Raw genomic sequence first — 18,201 nt, 5'->3', positions numbered from 1 at the left:
GGCTAACCTAACCTAACTTAATCCTAATCCCAACTTAATCGAGACATAACTTAACAGAAGCGACTGTCAAGTATATTATACCTTCTCCTGCTATCACAAGAAAAGTTAAACTAACATAAAAAAAAAAGTTAATATCCATCCTTCATCAAGGTAGGCTGAGACCACAATATTGAGCTAGTGGATTTACACAATTCAGGCTGGTGGACTAAGACCCCAATTCTGAGCTAGTGACTTTACATCTTTCAGTCTGGTTGACTGTGCCCACAATACTGAGCTAGTGGATTTCCACACTTCTGGGTGGTGGACTAAGAACACAATTTTACAACTCTTGAATTTCATTACATATATTCAAATGAACTTCTAAAAATCAAGAGAATTTAACTCTGAGAAGGTACAGCACAACATGTCACTACTGAAATATTCAAACTCTTGCATGTCACGAGAGAAATTCAAAATTAAATTTTAAATTATATTACACTGGCTCTGCGATATGTGAAACTTGTTAGTTTTTGGGTATGTTTAAGTTTTGGCGTGTGTGTGCTTAAGTTTTCGTATTTCTGTGTAAGTGATCGTGTGTGTGTGTGTAAGTTTTTGTGTGTGTGTGTGTAATTGTTATTGAGTGTGTGTAATTTTTTGTGTGTCTAATTGTGTGTGTGCAGGGTTGTGTTCGCGGGTATGTGTCAGTTTTTGTGTGTGTGTGTGTGTAAGTTTTTGTGTGTCTAAGCTTTTGTGTGTGTAAGTTTTGACGTGTGTGTGTGTGTAAGTTTTAGTGTGTGTGTGTGTGTGTGTGTCTGTGTGTGTAAGTTTTCTGTGTGTGTAAGTTTTCGTGTGTGTGTGTAAGTTGTGTGTGTGTGTGTGTGTGTGTGTGTGTAAGTTTTTGTGTGTGTGTAAGTTTTTGTTTGTGTATGTTTTTGTTTGTGTGTGTAAGTTTTTGTGTGTGTGTGTGTGTAAGTTTTTGTGTGTATGAGCTTTGTGTGTGCATGTGAGTTTGTGCGTGTGGTGTTGTAAGTTTGTGTGTGTGTGTGTGTGTAAGTTTTTGTGTGTGTAAGCTTTCGTGTGTGTGTGTGCAAGTTTGTTGTGTGTGTGTGTGTGTCGTGTGTGTGTATAGTTTGTGTGTGTGTGTAAGTTTTGCGTGTGTGTGTGTAAGTTTGTGTGTGTGTGTGTGTGTGTGTGTGTGTGTGTGTGTGTGTGTGTAAGTTTGTGTGTGTGTGTGTGTAAGTTTTCGTGTGTGTGTGTGCATGTGTGTGTGTGTGTAAGTCTTTGTGTGCGTGTGTGTGTGTCTTTGTGTGTGTGTGTAAGTTTGTGTGTGTGTGTGTGTGTGTATGTGTTGTGTGTGTGTTGTGTGTATGTTTGTGTGTGTGTGTGTGTTTACGTGTGTGTGTGTGTGTCGTGTGTGTGTGTGTTGTGTGTGTGTAGCTGTCGTGTGTGTGCTGTGTGTGTGTGTGTGTGTTTGTGTGTGTGTGTGTTTGTGCGTGTGTGTGTTATGTGTGTGTACGTGTGCCTGTGTGTGTGTGTTTGTGTGTGTGTGTGTGTGTGTGTGTGTGTGTGTGTGTGTGCCTGTGTGTGTAAGTTTTTGTGCGTGTGTGTGTGTGTGTGTCTGTGTGTGTGTGTGTGTGTGCGTGTGTGCTTTGTGTGTGTGTGAGTCTTTGTGCGTGTGTGTGTGTGCAGTGTTTTTTGTGTTCATGTGTAAGTGTCTGTGTGTGTGTGTGTGTGTGTGCCTGTGTGTGTGTGTGTCGTGTAAGTCTTGGCGTGTGTGTGTGTGTGTGTTCGTGGTGTGTGTGTGTAAGTGTGTCTGTGTGTGTGTGTGTGTAAGTTTTGTGTGTGCATGTCAGTTTTTGTGTGGATGTTAGTTGTCGTGTGCATTTGTAAGTTTTTGTGTGTGTGTGTGTTTGTGTGTGTTTTTGTGTGTGTGTGTGTGTCAGTTTTGGCGTGTGTGTTTATGTTTTCGTGTGTGTGTGTGTAATTGTACTCGGTCAGTTTGAAGTTTTTGTGTGTGTGTATTGTTGTTCGTGTGTGTGTAAGTGTGATTTCGTTGATTGTTTATTTTGTTTAGTGTGTGTGTGTAAGTTTTTTTGTGTGTGTGTTTGTTTTTTTGTGTTCATTTGTATGTTTTTGTGTGTGTGTGTGTGTGTGTGTGTGTGTGTGTGTGTGTGTGTGTGTGTGTTAGTTTTTGTGTGTGTGTAATTTTTTGAGTGTGTGTTAGAGTTTTCGTGTGTGTGTGTGTAAGTTTTGTTTGTGTGTGTGTGTGTGTTTGTAAGTTTTTGTGTGCATTTAAGTTTTTGTGTGCATGTAAGTTTTCGTGTGCTTCCCAAATCATGAGTTTCAGACAACACACTCCTATGAGTGGCTAAGAAATCTAGCTCAGAAAAGTCAAAAATAGCAAATTAACTATCCCAAATCATAGGTTTTAGTCAACACACACCTACGAATGGCTATGAAATCCTGCTCAGAAAAGTAAAAAAATAGCAAACTATACATCCCAAATCATAGGTTTCAGACATCACACACATACGAAAGACTAAGAAATCTGGTTATGAAAGCTCAGAAATAGCAAAGTAAATATCCCAAATCATAGGTTTCAGACAATACTCACCTAAGACTGGCGAAGAACCCTAGGTTAGAAAAGTCAAAAATAGAAAACCAGTCACAACAAAAAATATGTGTCAGACAACAAAAACATATGAATTGATAAGAAAACCATCTATGAAATGTCAAAAGTACCAATCAACTAACCCCAAATAATATGTTTCATACAATAAACAACTATTATAGACTAATAAATCCAACTCAGAAAAGACTTAAATAGCAACCAACACACCCGAAATCATAGGTTTCAGACACCACACACGTACGAAAGACTAAGAAATCCTGCTATGAAAAGACGGAAATAGAAAATTACACATCCCAAACTATTGGTTTCAGACAACATTCACCTACGAAATACTAGAAAACCTTAGCTCAGAAAAGCCTGAAATAGCAAACTACACATCCCAAATCATACTGTTCTGACAACACATACCTATGATAGGCTTAGAAACCTAGCTCAGAAAAGTCTAAAATAGCAAACTACACATCCCAAATCATAGGTTTCAGACACTACACACCTATGAAAGACGAAGAAATCCAACTCAGAAAAGCACTAAATAGTAATTTACATATCCTAAATCATAAGTTTCAGACATCATTCACCAACGAAATACTAAGAAACCTTAGCTCAGAAAGGTTTTAAATAGCCAACTACTCATTCCAAACCCGAAGTTTCAGACAACAAACACAAATGAGTGACTCAGAATCCTAGCTCTGAAAAGTCAAAAAAGCAAACTACACCTCCCAAATCAGGTTTTGTGAAATATACTAATTGCATCCTTCTTTGAATCTGAGAATCACGTCTCACTGAGCCCTTCTAAAGCCTGCCTATATAAATCGGCCTAATTTCTTATTTTTAGGCGTTTCTGTTCTTTTCTGCTTTTAATCTGCATTGTGCACGCCTTGTTTGGTGCATTTAAAGTATTAACGGTATTTTTTATCTTTCCATATCCTTTTACGATAGCTGGTATTTATCACACACCCAGAAAAAACAGCCCACGGAAAATAACCCCCACGGAAAATATCCCTGAGAAAAGACATGGGAAAATACCCCCTCCGTCCACCGAAAGATATGGTAAAAATGCTATTCAATTTACGCATAATAAAGCAATGTATCTTTTTTCTTAAACTCACCCCCCTTACTTTTCACGCGAAGAAACAGTTTGTTTTCACCTTACAATGATGGCGATAGACTTGAGGCATTGTCAAACCCCCCTCCCTTTCGTCAATGTCCTAAATATATTGTTAGATCTTAATTTGAAAATAACGAGATTTCACTGGTTCTCCAAAATAGCACATTGCGTCTGCGCCTAATTATTACAATTGCCTCAAAGTGTTTAAATTTTGACAGAGAAACAGTTCCTTTTGACTTTGGCTGCTGCGTTCGTAAACACAGAGGGGAAAGGATGACAACTAATTATAGGCCTCGTACCGGAGAGCCTTGTGTCAAAACCAGGTTCGGTTAATAACACCAGTGACGGAAGTCAATGATCGCTTTTAGCTAGGATATAGACACTTAAAATTGCATAAATTTAACGAAAGAAAATTATTTATTTTTGCTAGAATTAAGGTCGTAAACAGAGGGGGACGGAAGGATGGGGTTTAATTAACGAAAAAACAGCGTATTTAACACTTTTTATCGAGTATAAACATCATCAAGGGACGGGTGTCTAGGGGGGGGGGATGACCCGAATAGAGTAGAAGGGGACCACGGAAAACAATTTTATTTTGAAAATAAAAAATGAAAACAGAACTTACATTGCTAATTGTGGCTGCCAAGGCTTCAAGTTCATCACTAATTTCATATGTTCTATCCATTGTGTCACAATACTTTCTGATAATTGAATGGGGGCACATGGAGGGCCTTTGGGGCACAGGGAGGGCCTTTGGGTGGCCGGGGGGACTTTTGGGGACGGGTGGGCCGTTGGGGCTCAGGGAGGGCAGTTAGGGGGCGGGTGGGTCATTTGGGGCCCGGTGGCGGGCCTTTGGGACCCCGTGGCTCCTTTGGGCGCTCGCTGGGCCTTTGGGGGGGGCACCGGGAGGGCCTTTGGGTGCCTGGGGGACATTGGGGGCCTGGTGGAGGGCCTTGGGGACCCGGGTGGTCCGGGGAGCGCGCGTGGTGCCGGTGGGGGGCCGGGGGATGGACGTGGGGGGGGGGGGTGGGCCTTTGGGGGCGCCGGTGGCCCTTTGGGAGCTTGGGGGGCCTTTGAGGGTCCGGGGGGCAGTTGGGGGCCTGGGGGACATTTGGGGACCGGTGGAGGGCCTTTGGGAGCTTGGGGGGCTTTTGAGGACCGGGCCCGTCCGGGGGGGGTGGGGTAGGAGGATGGGAACCCTTTGGGGTTGGGTTAGAGGACCTCAAAACACTCTTCAAATGAAACTTGTGTATTATAACGACCAAACTCAAATTCTCTTCTAAAATCTCTTCAAAAATCTTCTTTTAAAATGTCTCTATCTGTTTCGCCGAAATAGTTCCATAACCTGTCTAAAACGGTTTCGCCCAAATAATCACTAAACGCAAATTCAGCGTGTTCCTTTGTTATTGGCATCTCTGCGCTAACGCATTTCAAATTAATATGAAACCTTTTCGCGCGCTAAAACAATTCATCGCTAAGATTTTTTTTGCCTAATTGTTTCCATGGCCTTTGGTTATTAATATCCTTTGGAGTTCGACCAGTAGAACTGTTCCCGAGGCAAAGACATTAATGATTTGGATCTATTCCTGGAGAAATGTTTCTAGGCGAAAATTTTAAAAGTCTGACAGATGATGTCATTGATTGATTGATCTGTCAAGAAAGGGGAAATTAATTTGTTGTTTCTAAGGGGAATTATTGATTCACGATAGGTGAATTGAGGTCGACAGCACAGGTGTTCTGACTCGTGACAGCACCATGTGGTTTATGGTTTTCTCAGTGAGAAAGTTCCTGTTTTTTCAAATTCTCACTGACAAAAACCATAAAAACATACAAAAATGTGAGAAAGTTCCTGTTTTTCAAATTCTCACTGACAAAAACCATAAAACATCCATAAATGTGACAAAATTCATGGTTTTTCAAGTGAGAAAATTCCTGTTTTTTCATTCTCACTGAGAAAACCATAAACCACGTGGTAATCGTTCGGACCTCCTGACCCCTCTCTACTTTCGGTCAAATCTTACATATCGTCCTAATGTGAATTCTCTCCGTACCTTTTTCCTCACTTAAGGGTACCTGCCAAATTTCTGTAGGGGTCAGCCGTCAAAATTTTTCCTGGGGAAGGTGCCAAATGTCAAAAAATACTATTTTTAGAAAAGCATCTTATATTTTCCAAATAAGGCAAAATTTGACTATCGTATATTTTTATTCTTCTAATAGAAGAACTGAGCCCATATGTTTCCCCCTTTGAATGACCTGGCGCTAACATAAACAACAACAGCTCATTGCTCGTTTTTCGATATGTCATCTTTGAAGGGGCAAAATATTAGATAAAGAAGGGACTTCAAGCCCTGGGGGTTTCTGCTTCAAATGAGCTAACTTTGTACTGTTCCCAAAATTAGAATGCTCGATTTGTGCCTGTCATCAATTGCATATCTGTATTCGAGTTGTACTGGTGGATTTGACAGATTTATCTGACTTGGAACCAGAACTATTTTAGCAATATCCATCGCGACCACTGATAAATATTTCTATCTATTTCTTTTCATTTGATTGATTATAATACAAAAGGACACGGAATTTTACGGTTTATCCTATATATACTAATACAATAGCGTTCATGAACGAAAATCAATAGGAACTTAAAACATGGTAAGGAAGAAAAGAAAAAATAAAGAATCGTGATTGCTTTGCAGTATGCTAAAGTTTTGCGTTACTGCTAAAAACAAATCATAGTATTTCTCAGTGTCCGTCACAACATATTTTATATGTTTCTATTATAGAAACATATAAAATATATTTTATTCTTTTATACTGACAGTGTTTTAACGTAAAAAGAAACGAATTCGACCTGCAAATGATAAATCGATCTTTTCTCATGGCAAAAAAAAAAAAAAAAAAAAAAAACAGTGACAAGAAAAAAAGGCAATTTAGTCAAGAATTTTAGTAATTCCCAACAGAGTCAAAATTTAAACTGAGTTCACATTTTGTAAAAATAAGAGGTAGATTGCATGAAGTATTGATAACACATTGCAAGCATATTCGCAGGATTCTTTTTTGGAGGGGGGACTGTTCGTACTCAGAACTCAGCATAGAAGTAATGTAAACAGGGTATTTACACCGTACTACAGGCACCCACGCTAAAACACCTTATTATGCATGTAATAAAAGTGCTAGGCACTCTAATTCTCCTCAAAAGGGCTTTACCGATTCCGGAGGCACCGCAATACCGGGCCAACACGTGGATGAAGCAAGCCCCGAAAACCCTCCAGTTCCCAAGAATCAGTTAGATATTCTGGGCCCCATGTAGGGATCGTATCATATGTTTAGCTGATAAGGACAGATACTGCATGTCCATCTTAGCTAAAAGTCTGAGAAGCAACACACTTGTCAAAATTATTAGATAATTAGTGAGAATAAGTAGGCTATACCAAGTTTTGTCAGGGATTCATCTGCATTGTAAACATCTGCAAAACAAAATAGTACTCAATCAATTTTTCAAACTTTTTCCAAGAGTTTCTGAACAATGTACGGAATTTCTCACGCTCTATAAATTTATCTATATATTCTTGGTGATAACTAAAATTTTTAAGCACAAACTTTAAATTGCCGTCTTTGAAACTAAGGGTTCTATGAATTGCAGTCAAGCTCTAACCTTGAAGGGGATATGGCACCATGGCAAAAGTATTTATAATAGTCGTGTTGTGGATATTGGAGAAGGGTTTTATTTCTTTTTTCTTCTCCGTTTTAGGGTCAGGTATGTTTTCGTTCCAATTATTAAACCTTCAGCAATCATTAATATGGAATAGCATCTAATCCTAAACTATCCGAATTGGTTCTTTTTTTCCCACTTAATCCATTTTTTTGTTAATCAATCTGCTAAGATCTTACTCATAAGAACATATTTCAAGATCGTCAGAGACAGTGCATTTAGTTTCCAAGCTTTTGCTGAAAACATAACTCCATTTGTTCGTGACATTGAAGCGGTAAAGCTAAAGTCGATGCTTCGGTACTGGAATCGGTTGTGTATGGATCCAAAGTCGGGGCAGCAACTTGCTACTTTCCGTACCCAAGAAATTTGCTAATCTAGGTGCTCAGGATTAAATATTGAAATAGTGTAGATAACAAGATAGCACATCTGATGGTTACCAATAGGAGCATTACTTCAAAAAAACTGTTTTACTAGGAACACACAAGTCAATAATATAGATCGAGGAAATAAGAAATAAATTGCCACTTATGTAATACCTCCACCGCTTACCCTTAAGAGCCAGAAATGTAGAGCCATGAAAATACAATATTTACGTGGTTGCTCTCAACAAAGTATTCAGTGGTTGCTCTAACAGAGGAAAAATGCAGGAAAAAGTCCCGTCCCACTCCTCCAAACCCAATTAAAAAAATAACGTCAGAGCTAAAATCTAGTTTGTTTGATTTCCTAGGGCAGTGGACGGCAGCCTGCAGCCCGCGTACCACACACGGCTCATGAGAAACTCTTTGTCATTCCGATTATGCATGTTCAATAATCAAAATAAGCCACAAAAAAAGAGCACATATTAAAGCTTATCTTACAGAACCAGACATGTCCGACAACATGAATAATTGAAAATTAGAGGTACTCTACACAATTCACCCCAGCGTATTTTTAAGTGCTGTTATTGGTTTATTTCCAAGAAAATTTGTTGTACGATCCCTGAGCAACATTGCTGCTTTACTCTCGCACGCATCACACCTGGTCGTGCTATCAAACTACTTACGAGAGAATTTGTACTTGTAGGTTGTCAGGCAAAATAAAACGGGAGAAAACAGCTCGAGTACGAAGTTAGATGAATAGATTTGAACTGTCAAGAGTAGTCTACTGGTCTTATGTGCATGTCGGCAGTGAGACATTTTAAATGCCATTAATCAAATGTTACCTTTAGATAAAAGAAAAGTGTAGTTGAATAATGAAGCAGCATTAAGTTTGGAGGTTTTGTTTCACAAAGAATTGTGAGCTGTTGAACGCAGATGTCAGTGATTTTCGTAAATTTAAAAATTCTTAAATTTAAATTTTTTAATGGTTTGATTAAATAATTGACATCCGATTAGATATCTTCAAATGAAAATAATGGTTACAAAGTGAATAATATGCAAGTTTTTTGTTGATAATATTTTATACCCAAACAGATGTTCTTCGTTGGATCTTTTTAACATCGTATTCTATCATCGTATTTAACATCAAAAACTATATTTGGCTCTTTAAACCAAAAGGTTGGTGATCACGTAGGATATCGGAATTAGAAAGCTGCTATCCCGACTTTAGATTCATTGGGTACCAAAATTAGCAAACTACTTCCCTGATTTTCGATCCCGAAGAGCACCGGCCCGAACACCTAAGATTCGGTTTTAGTGAGAATGATATTGAAGCGTAGAACTGCTACTGGCGAGTTCCAGGTCTCCAGCATCGTGAATACGGAGGGTACAGCTTGCGAAAAATTGGTTACCCTTTAGCTAGTAGGTTTTTACCCATTTAAAACCAACTTGCAAACCCCTATCTTTGTTAGGTTATTGCAATATTTAGTCCAGTTTTAGATATTTTTCTTCCCCACCGGCTCAGTGTTTTATATTATTATTGATAGACACAGAACTCACTCAGGAATTCGGTTCTACCTTATTTGCTGAAAACCTCTTGTTTGGACTTTTAAACCATGAAAATCGATTGGTTAGGTTAGGATCTGCATTCCCGGGCATTTCACTCTCTTTGGCTAAAAAAATTGATATATTGTGGCCCAATATGGCAGAAATAGGTAATTTCGGAGACCACACTGCCTTTCCATGACGATAAATAAAAGTTCAAATAGGGATAAAATCCTTTTAATAGACAGTGATGATGATAACAGTGATAGAAATTCACAAAAATACCAGATATTTCGGTCACATATACAGTGACCGTTATCAGTAGTAAAACTCAGGATCTGCATTCCCAGTAGTTTTACTACTGATGACGGTCACGGCATGTGTGACCGAAATATCTGGTATTTTTGTGAATTTCTATCATTGTTGTCATCATCACTGTCTATTAAAAGGATTTTATCCCTATTTGAACTTTTATTTATCAATATGGCAGAAAATTCCACTTCGCTGTGGCACAATCCCTTTCGTCATGGTTACCCTCCTAGGGGCAGCCTAGAAAGGAGCAAACCCAGGCCTATATTTTCTTCTTTTTTTCCGACGCTATGGGACATTGAAACGTTATTGAGAGCAGTTTAATAGCTCATTTGAGAGCTAGTCACTATGGAGTCTCAATAAATTTTTCTTCATAACACTAATATATAATGCAATTCTTACATAATTCGCTTTGGATTCCATTATAATAATAATTCCGGTTAGTTTGAATTTTTAAATTATTATCAATATATTAAATAAAGGAAAAAGCGTTTGCCTTTTCTTAACTGGAACCTAATAAAGAACAAGCCACGTTGTCAATATCGGGTGTGATGCCAAGAAATATAGTTTTCCACAAAATTGTATCTTATTTTATCACTATCTTTTTTATTCTTAAAAACTTTCAGTCTCCAATCAAGTGAGTCCTCTTCTTAGTTATTTGTTGCTATTTTCGTTCCTATATTACTTCCTGTGTTTTGTTACGTTTTGGTTTCTCTGTTGCTTCTCGTGTTCATTATAGTGTTTGTTTCTGTGTTCACTCTTGTGTTTATTCCTCTGTTCCTAGCAGTTTTTGTATCTCTGTTTGTTCGTGATTTTCATTGTTCCTGTGTAATTTTGTTCCAGTGTTTGCTCATGCGTTATTTCCTCTGTTCTTGCCTGTCTTTGTTGCTGTATTCCTACGCTCCTTCATAACTGTATTTTTTTCTGTTTTTGCTACTGTGTTCATTCTTTGTCTCCATCCTTCTTGCTTTGCTTCGTTCTCATGCTCCTGTGTTTTTTTTCTGTTTCTTCATGATTTTGATCCTGTTTTCATTACTTTTTTCTTAGTTTAAATAAGATTTGACTGTGTTATTAAGTCGTGTTTTATTTTTTTTTACAGGATTCACGACTCCATCACAGATGATGATTTGCCGCTAGTCCTGGGAGTACCCTGCTCAAGGTAGTCCTGACGAGCTGTACTTCGGCGAGTTGATCGCAAGGGCTTTGCTTTATCAGGAACGAGCTTCGATAGCTCCTCTGATGGAGGGTTATACAAGTACTTATAGAAAACCGACAGGTACGCCACATCGGAACGTTATTGGATCAGCTGTGGGGTATCAGCTTTCGTGTTGCCAGAGGTTGCTGCACGCACTGCTCTATTCTGAATATGTTGGAGTGGAGCGATGGGGCTTTTTGGTGCACCAGGGAAGAGAGGACATGCATATTCCATGACAGGTCTGATTCACGAATGGAAAATTATATCTTTATGTCATGAAAAGTTCAGTTGATAGGTCAGGTGCCTTATTTTATTAATATTTTTGCTGACATAACTCCGAATCCTGTAAAGATCGAACCATTATTTTTACTAGGAACTTAGCGTGACAAAACGACATCATATAGATAATAATGCGTAAAATGGACCAAAACAATGCATATTTTTTTATAAGAAATCGTCTCTTTCTATTGAAACTGCCTTACTACTAGTCGTAAAAACTAATTCGAGATTAAAAAAAAAATAAAGGAAAAACTGGGTGTAGATTTAACTGAATTAATGATTATTACTCTTCAGTATTTCTTCAGTATTTTTGATTACTCTTCAGTATTTCATTATACACATTAATAAATAACCGCAAGTTCGTTTATCAGTGTGCTGGGTCCGAAACTTCAAGATTGGGAATATTTTACAAATTATAGGAATCTTTCGTGGTTTTTACAGTTTCTTTAGAAGTAAAATTGGAAATATTTTTCATGATTCCCCTAGGGCCCTTTAGTCAACACTTACGCAGAAACTGAGTCCTAACAACAAGTGAATAAAATTTTTGTAGATTTTACCATTATTGGATTACATTATTTTTTTTAAGCAACTACTTTGGAAATGGCTTTTTGGCAAGTTACAGCAATCTGTGGTGGTCTTAACATTTTAATGAGAATAAAAATTAAAAACACTTCTTAGAATCTTCTCCCTCCGGCATCGTGCCCTTCAAAATCTAAAAGCTATAGTTTAATGATCTGTATTGAAGACAAAGGAACAAAGGTGTTATAGAAGACAAAGGTGTTATATTTCAGGATCTGTCATTTTCTTGAAAGTGCTTGAATTTCTTTTTTTTATGCTTAACTCTTTTTGTTCGCCATTTAGACTAGGAAGCCAAGGCTTTCCACCATCCCGTTTCAAAAAAATGTATGTGGTTTTGGTTCAAACATGGTTCAACATGCCCACCTTTTCTACTAAAACCTACCTGTGAAAAAAGGACAGTCTGCAGAATTTAAAGCTCCTGTCCCTGGTCTATGTAGGTTAGGTTATCCGTAGAGGAAAATCTATTGGATCTTTTGACTATTCTGGGGAAAATGGCTATGTAAAATTTTTGACCCGGTACTATCGGGGGCATACGGGGGCACCCCGAGGCATAAGGGGCTTTTTGGATTGGGGAGTAACAGGCCTGATTTGTGCATCCAATCACACATGGCTACTTGAATTCCTTTTAAATAAGATTCTATTCTTGACCAAGTGTGACGTGCCAACTTTTTTTTTTTACTAAAATGTATTTATGGTGAATGGGTCAATTTGATAATATCCATGCTTATGGTGTTCGTGGGGAATTTCATGTCCCCATCCTCATTCCTGAAGACAGATTTTGTAACACTTTCAACCATATGATATGATATTTATTAACACGACAAGCCTTTACGGGCCTCGGTTAATACAAAAAAATATAACACTATACAAATCATAAACAAATACAAACCCTTTAATCCAGATTAAACAATAAGAAAATTGCAGGAAATGGCCCCTACGTATCATACTTGTACCCACAAACTTACCCAACTTCTTAATCCCATAGAACTTATATCACTTAATATTCCATCCACCCATCCCTCCCTTGTATTCCACAACGGGAAATTTTTTTCCCTCAGACCATTTAATTATTCACAAAAAAAACCAAACCTGAATTACTGTTGTTTATTGATGGCTGATGCTTCGCTAATCCATGGTCACTAAAAATGATACCTGAATAATTCTTTTACTTTTTTTGTTCTTTATTTTGTTAAAATACATTTAAAACTGACCATGGAACATCAACTTTTACAAAAATCCATATTGTTGTTTTTGTCAGGTCTGAAGTTACAAAAGTTATTTATTTTTGCCATTATCGACAAGTACAAAGACAATACAAAAGTACTATCTTTTCTTGTGGTTTACAAGTGAAGCTGTTCGCCAAGACAAACAAAAAATGAAAGCAACAAATGATAGTAAGACTGACTTTTAGAAAAAGTAATTTTTTGCAAATAACCAAAAACTACATTTAATGGAAACAAATTCAGTCTTTTCTTCGTATTTTTCTTGCCGAAATAGCACTATAGCTCATAGCAGCCTTTTTAAAGAAAAGTTGGGATGGAACACTTTAGAAGCAAGCTCAATATTCCATTTTGGATATGCAGATTTCAGCATTTGAACAGTCACAAGTTTTGTTTTCTTTTGGCCGTGTATATCCAGGTATTTTGATAGCTTTCCAGGACACCAAGGACAGGACTGTTAAATCTGGGACTTTCTTGTTTCTAGAATACGTCCTTCTAGATCAAATTTTCCGAAAAATGAACGTTTATTTTTCAGCGCGTTCCAGTACTTTTTCACATTCTTTCGTTAATGGTTATCAAAAATGTGTTAACCGAGCCTCAGCGATTTTACAACCAGTAAGTTTGAAGTTGAATGCAACAGCTAAGTTGAATTCAACAGATAAGTTTCATCCTTGAGACAAATTTGAGTTTAGACAAATTGTTTGTTACGTAGCGCTGATATACTTATAACTTATTGCGACTGTGAATAGAGTAACTCTTACCTTACTTTAGCCTTTCCACTATTTATCGCTCATGTAGCCTGTCTAAACACTAGGACATTACTAACAGATTGTTACCGCACCTGCAAGATCTGTTTCGGGAATAATTGCGTGGAAAATGCTCGGGAAATGCCGTGTCGAACTTTATTTCCAGCGATTCGGAACAGGAGAAGCGACGACCTCGCTGTTAAAATAATAAACTTTGTAATACCTTTCCTAAATGTTATTTTTCAGAATCACCTGTGATGGTTATTACAGACCACCTGCAAGTAATTAAACAAACAAATGAGTGATAATATTCTAAACAATGGTATGCGTTCTTTTTTTATAGACAGAATTAATGAGCTATCTTTTTGCAATATGGCTATAAAAGCGCAACAAGGGACCAGATTGATATTAAATTAAAAAAACAAAAACAAAACAGACTTACATATGTATGTTACCTTGAATGTTCGAAATTTGTGAATGTCGATTCCCCGCCTGGAACCGCGTTGTTGTCATTGTGAATTTGTGATTGCTGCCCTGTTCGGGTCGCGACAGTTAGATTAGAGACTTGTTCGTCAGACGAAACACGAATTAAGAGTTTTCTATAAAAAAAAATTAACAGGCTAAAAGCGAGGTGCGTTATTTATTGTATTCATAAGCGATGATCTTGAATAAACTATTTTGTTGAGGAGATAGTTATAATCTTGTTATAATATATTTATGCATATAATGCAGAACAGACTTGCGCTATAACATTGATATTATATTTTATTTCAATTATTATTTTCTTTTATTATTTATTTTAGCTCTAAAATGAGTGGACCAAGTAAAAGACAACGAACCTATAATTTTAACACTGACTGAGAGGTATCATATTGTTTCGTTAATTTGAAAAATAAATGCGTTCGTTTGTTGTGTGGTAGTAGCATTGCAGTGCCGAAAAAACATACCGTTGAACCACACTTTCAGACAAATCATGGCACTTTAAATGTACATTATCCTCTTAAATCTGAAGTAAGAAAGAAAAAAGAATTGTAATCTAAAATCAAGTCTAACAGCACAACAGACTGTTTTCACTAGACATGTGGAAAATTCTGAAAAGGCCACTATTGCTTTATTCAAAATATCTCACATGCTCGCAAAAATGAAGAAACCTTTCATTGATGGTGAGTTGTTTAAGGAACTATTTTTGACTGGTGCCGATTGTTTGTTTGATGGATTTTTTTTTTTAACAAATGTGAGATAGTCTCAGCAATACAAGACTTACAGATGTCAAATAACACAGTCACAGGAAGAATACATGCAATTTCAACAGACATACAAACTCAGTTAAAAACTGACCTGGAAATATGTGACTGGTTCTCGCTACAATTTGACGAGTCAACAGATATGTCAGACACCGCACAGTTAGCAGTTATGGTGGGAATGGTGCACAGTATATATAATTAGCAGTATGATCTTTCCCTATCTCACCCATTATAAAAACCCGGACCGAGGTGCGAGTGCTCCAGAGAACGTGTAAACATAAGCCACATTAGATCTTTTCACGGGTAGACAAGTCAGATCTCTCTTGAACGCGAAACTTGTCTTCAACGTTGGAACACTAATTTTGAAGAAACTAATTTTAAATTAATTTATTCCAATACTTACATGAAAATCGGTAATTAGTAGTGCAATGTTATTATTAGATGTTTTTGGGAATTAAAAATAGGTTTCGAAGTCTCAAGTTGGTTTCAAAGGCATTTTTAGAAAGTTTCTGCCAAAATACGTGTTCCAGGGTAATTGGAATATATATATACATACACACACACACACACACACACACACACACACACACACACACACACACACACACACACACACACACACACACACACACACACACACACACACACACACACACACACACACACACACACACACACACACACACACACACACACACACACACACACACACACACACACACACACACACACACACACACACACACACACACACACACACACACACACACACACACACACACACACACACACACACACACACACACACACACACACACACACACACACACACACACACACACACACACACACACACACACACACACACACACACACACACACACACACACACACACACACACACACACACACACACACACACACACACACACACACACACACACACACACACACACACACACACACACACACACACACACACACACACACACACACATATATATATATATATATATATATATATATATATATATATATATATATATATATATATATATATATATATATATATATATATATATATATATATATATATATATATATATATATATATATATATATATATATATATATATATATATATATATATATATATATATATATATATATATATATATATATATATATATAATATATATATATATATATATATATATATATATCACGCTACTACTACTACTATATATACTATATACTTACTATATATATATATATATATATATATATATATATATATATATATATATATATATATATATATATATATATATATATATATATATATATATATATATATATATATATATACACTCTCCGCCAAAACAGGTAATTAGCCTTTTCAAGTTTCACAGGAACTACAATCTGAGAAAATAAATATCACGACGTGAAAAAAAAAAAATGATAAACCATCCAGTGGCGGATCCGGAGGGGGGGGGGCGAGGGGTCCCCCCCCAAGTAGTCTAAAGGATTGTAATTTACCTAATTAACGCAAGTTTGCATTAATTAAAATTGCTCCTAACGTAAGTTTATAGGATCAACCTATTTTGCGCCCCCTCCCCTACAAAATCCTGGATCCACCCCTGAAATCATCACACCTATTCCACCAGTTATTAGAAGAAAAAAAAATTCCTTATTTTCACAAATTTCATCAACCCCCGCCCCCTTTTTTACAAAATCCTACACAGGCCAATCAGTTGAGTCCACCGTATATAAATAATAGATTAAGTCATAATTTGTATATAAATTAAGTCATACCTGTGAGATGGGCCAGTTGCAAACCACTTGGCCGGCTCACCAAGTTTTTTTCTGCTTTCGCAATTACGAATAATGCAATTTCTAACCATTTCTCATTGATTGACGCATACCCACTAACCCGCTAATGCAGAAACAAGTGGGAGGAGCTTTTTGTTCGCACCGAGAATGAAGAGCCAGAAACCATCTGCGGTAAACTTACTGCCTAATTATATAAACTGTGGAATGGTGTTAGTAACTTCACAGTAAAAGAGGATATGTTACAAATATTACCTATGAAAGGACAGACAAGGGGTGAGGATATTTATAATACATTCAAAACATACGCCGAGTCAATGAATATGTCTTTGCACAAGCTGTCTGCAATAACCACTGATGGGGCACTAGCAATGATGGGTAAAAACAAAGGATTTATTGCCCTCTGCATGAAAGATGATTAATTTTCATACTTCATGTCCTGCCATTGTACTATCCACCAGGAAGCTCTGTGTTGTAAAATTTTGCCATTTGACCACGTCATGAATATAGTTACAAAATAATCAATTCTATTCGAGCAGCTCCTTTGCAACACCGACTTTTCAAGGCCCTGTTAGAAGATACTGAAGATAAAAAACATGATCTTATTCTGCATACTGAAGTACGTTGGCTCAGTAAAGGAAAGGTTCTTACAAGATTTGTGACTTTAATTGAAGGAATAAAAACATTTATACACGATAGAAATGATAATTTAAGCATCCTAGATGAAAGTGTTAGCAAAATGAATGCAGTTTTAGAGGTTTTGCGAGTTCAGGGTGCTAGAATTGGTTTGAAAATTAATGTTAAGAAGACTAAGTCACGAAAGCTAGGAATAAGCGAAAATGAAAAGGTGACTTTGGGTAATAAAAAGATTGATCAGGTGGGCAGCTTCACTTACCTTGGTAGTATTATTAGTAAAGATGATTGGAGCAGTGAAGATGTTAAATATAGAATAGCCAAGGCTCAGGGTGTTTTTTCACAGTTAGAATAAAAGTCTGGAAGAATAGGAAGATAAGTCTGCAAACCAAGATTAGAATACTGGAAGCAACAGTGATGACAGTGGTCAAATATGGCTCTGAAGCATGATCACTCCGAAAGGCGGATTAAGATTTGCTATATTTTTTCCAGAGAAATTACCTACAAATTGTTCTGGGTACCCGCTTGACTGACCGTATTTTAAACAATAGGCTATACGAAAAATGTGGTTCAATACCGCTCTCTATGGCTATAATGAAAGAAAGGTTGAGGTGGCTAGGGCACGTTGTGCGGATGAAGGATGACAGATTGCCGAAGATTGTTCTTTTCGGCCAACCATCTAGGGCTAAACGGAAAGCAGGTCGTCCCCGTCTGGGGTGGGAGGACGTCATAAAGAAAGATTTAAAGGAAATCGGAACTCCATGGGCGGGTGTAAAAAGGGAGGCTTTGAATAGATCGAGGTGGAGGGGGAGCGTGCGTAGCTGTTTTGGCCTCAAA

At 37.2% G+C, this 18,201-nt stretch overlaps 1 protein-coding gene and 1 non-coding gene across 5 annotated transcripts in view; both read right to left on the bottom strand.

Moving 5' to 3' along the window:
• Window positions 1-13,770, bottom strand: part of LOC148955232 (uncharacterized) — a 24,100-nt gene extending 10,330 nt beyond the window's left edge. The window contains exons 1-2 of one of the 4 annotated variants that reach the window (XR_016142933.1): window positions 13,673-13,748; window positions 10,715-11,176 (exon numbers count right to left, since the gene is read on the bottom strand). The gene's annotated coding sequence lies outside the window, so the exon portion shown is untranslated. Of the gene's footprint in view, window positions 1-10,714; window positions 11,177-12,780; window positions 12,805-13,672 lie in introns of those variants that run through there. The other 3 variants (XM_089101094.1, XM_089101103.1, XM_089101099.1) reach the window with 3 other exon arrangements.
• LOC148955233 (U2 spliceosomal RNA) lies at window positions 6,913-7,099 on the bottom strand. Its single transcript, XR_016143749.1, has one exon. It is a non-coding gene; the product is annotated as a U2 spliceosomal RNA (small nuclear RNA).
• Window positions 13,771-18,201: the final 4,431 nt, after the last annotated feature.

Source organism: Artemia sp. Qi Xiang Cuo, chromosome 2 (assembly GCF_049724085.1).
Source record: "Artemia sp. Qi Xiang Cuo chromosome 2, ASM4972408v1, whole genome shotgun sequence".
Classification (NCBI taxonomy): Eukaryota; Metazoa; Arthropoda; class Branchiopoda; order Anostraca; family Artemiidae; genus Artemia; species Artemia sp. Qi Xiang Cuo.
This window is presented reverse-complemented; position numbering and strand designations above follow the sequence as displayed.